Source organism: Trichechus manatus, unplaced genomic scaffold (genome assembly GCF_000243295.1).
Source record: "Trichechus manatus latirostris isolate Lorelei unplaced genomic scaffold, TriManLat1.0 scaffold00004, whole genome shotgun sequence".
Taxonomy (NCBI): Eukaryota; Metazoa; Chordata; class Mammalia; order Sirenia; family Trichechidae; genus Trichechus; species Trichechus manatus.
The window spans coordinates 20,735,181-20,738,108 of NW_004443940.1; positions in this window are offsets into that span (position 1 = coordinate 20,735,181).

The window sequence follows — 2,928 nt, forward strand, 5'->3', positions numbered from 1 at the left end:
TGGGCCTGTGAGCCTCTTGAAAGCAGTTGTTGAAGGCAGAGGCAGATCTTATTCATGCTTGTATGCCCCAGTATCTGCCATACAGTAGGTGCTGAATTTCCTTATGCTTAATTCATCAAAAGCCAAAGGCCTCAAGCTGCTGATATGTTATGCAGGAATGTCACCATGTTTTCAAGGCCTGAAGAAAGACATAGTATTGTTTGTTCTAGAGAGAGAAGCAGCTTCGGAGTGGGTGGGGGGCAGATTGTGGGCTGAGCTGGGGAAAGCATTTGCAAGCTTGTGGACACAGTTCCTTGGCTGCAAACATTTCTGAGAAATAGAGCTATTCTCATCACAGATCGAGATCCCATTAAAAAATCCCTATACACACAATTTCTATCAAAGGAACTGGGCTGCAAAATTAGCTACTATGGAAGTTTTGTCTCTTATAGAAAGAAATCAGGTTTCTCTTTTTCTTTTCTTTTTTTGGTTCAGTTTCACATGGAGGCAGTAAAATGAGTTTTTGTAGACAGCCTCAGGCTCCCTACTCAGGCTCCTTGAAGACTCAGAGCCCAACAGGCAGGCCCTCTAGAAGGTGACAACCAAGGTCTCCCTACACCATCACACTAGTCCCCCTGCCCCACCTCATTCTCAGTGTGGCCACCTGAGTCCCTGCCCAGCCCTGTGAACATACCAGGGTCCTTCCCACTTCCCGTCTGGGAGACTCCTACCCAGCCCGTCTTCTTTCTGCCATGGTCAGTTCCAGCCCACGCTCTTCCAGGAAGCCCTCCCTCTCTCCCTCTGTCTTCTCAAAGTTACCACAGTAAGCAGAGTTGATACCACACTGTCTGCACCCCTCTGTGATCCTTTCTGGCAGTTACCAGGTAATTAGTTAAGCCAACGTTTCCTTTACCATATATTCTCCATCCACCCACTCCAGTCCAGGCATTCCTAGGTGGGACTATCTGAAAAACTGGGTGCTGTGGTCTGCCCACTTGTTCACCATGATGTGTAATCGGTAAGAAAGAGTGTAGGTCAGACTTGAGTCAGGAAAGGACTCAGGGAAGCTGAAATCCCCTGTGCCACCATATCCTGAACTTTTAGCTGCTGCTTCCCTCACTCACAGAGGCTGAAGGTAGGAGGGGTGGGGGGCATCTTTTTCTCTCTAGTGCCATGAGGCCTTGGGTGTGAGTTCTCTGATGTGGATGCCTTGCCTGATTCTGTGTTGTGGGCATCCCTCCAGAACTTCTGGGGCCACAGACCATCTCTGCTGCAGTCTCTACTGTGTTCCCAGCCCCAAAATACTGCCCAATCCTCAGCTCGCCCCTACAGGGAGCAGCTGAGCACATGATCAGGAGCTTGGCTCTAGCGCCCTGCGTTCTGGCTGTATGGCTAGAACCTCTCAGTACCTGTGTTTTCTCATGAACAGAGTGGGGATATTAATAATACCTACGGGTGGTGCAAATGGTGAAGCACCTGGCTGCTAACCAAAAGGTTGGCAGTTCAAGTCTACCCTGAGGTAAGTGGAATAAAAGCCTGGTGATCTACTTCTGAAAAATCAGCCATTGAAAACCCTGTGGAGCACAGTTCTACTCTGACACACATGGGGTCACCATGAGTCGAAATCGACCGGATGGCAACTGGTTGGTTTGTTCCACTGAGCTATTGGGAGCAACGAGTGACATAAACAGTACCTGACACATAATAAATGTTGGCTTTTATTATTGAATATTCTTTTAATGCAGGGGAAGGAGGAGGTCATGTGTCCTCACTAGGTGAGAGGCCACCTTGTTTGCATAGGTCCTACACCCTGAAGCCTTGCTGTCTCTGGGTTTGGTTCTTATTGATAGAGGTGGTCCTGGTCTCCCAACCAACCTCTGACCCCAGTCACTCATGGGTTTCCTTCTGTGCTGGACTGTGTCTCCCAAAGAACCCAGCTACGGTCAAGTTCTAAAATTTAACTGAAACTATGATATAGTCTATTTCTAATTGCTTGTATGTGTTAGTCTTGTTCTCTCAAGCTTCTGTTTGCTTCCTGAGGGAAACAGTTCTGTCTTGTATACTTCCTTTATCGCCCAGTTACGCCTAACATTGTTCTGGGCACCACCTGAGTGACCCACTAGAACCTGGAAGAACCCAAAAGCAATTTACCACTCCCATTACCTAGTGTTCCCTGAGACCAGAAATAGCACTGAAGGGACCCCCTTGACCTATGACGTCTGGATCTGGAAGAGACAGGTTGGCAAATATACGTGCCTTGGATTTTGGTAAGTTGGGAGAGTGGAGTGACAATCAGCAGGACTTCCAGACCTAGCCTTTGCCACTTCCTGAGGTTTGGAGTGGGCCCAAATAGCTTTCTTTGCAAGGCAGACAGGGGAGGGGCCAGCCGGAGCCAGAAAAGAGGCATCTTTTTCTCCTTCAGCTTTATTTCCTCAGTAAGGTACCAAAATACTGCTGAGCCTAGAGTCTGCAGTAATAAAGCAGGCACTGGCCATGAAGGGGTTATTTTTCCAGTCTGCAGAGAAAGCCTGGAGGCTCTGCTGTGGCTCTCCCGGGCTCTGCTGTGGCTCTCCCGGGCTACCTTTCTCTAACCGGAAAGGGAGATGTTTGTGGCATCTGGTAGGTCCCTCCGGCACTTTAGAGTCTTTGTTGGAAAATGCTTTTGGATTAGCATTAAGTCTGTGTTATCCCTGAAAATACTGATGAGTGATAAATGAGTTAACCTATCCTATTTTCCATAAAGACCTTTAAATTCCTCCCACTTCCCTGAACAAAATACTGCATTCCCACTCACACTCTCCGTTACCTGCTGTAGAGGCTAAAACCCTGCTAAGTTTTGCTTCAGGTTGCAGGTGGGTCCCTCATCCCAGCCAGGGTCCTTGCCTCTGCGTCTGTTCTTGCTCTGCTCTGATATCCATAAAGGCACATGTGCTAATGGGCCCAAGAACC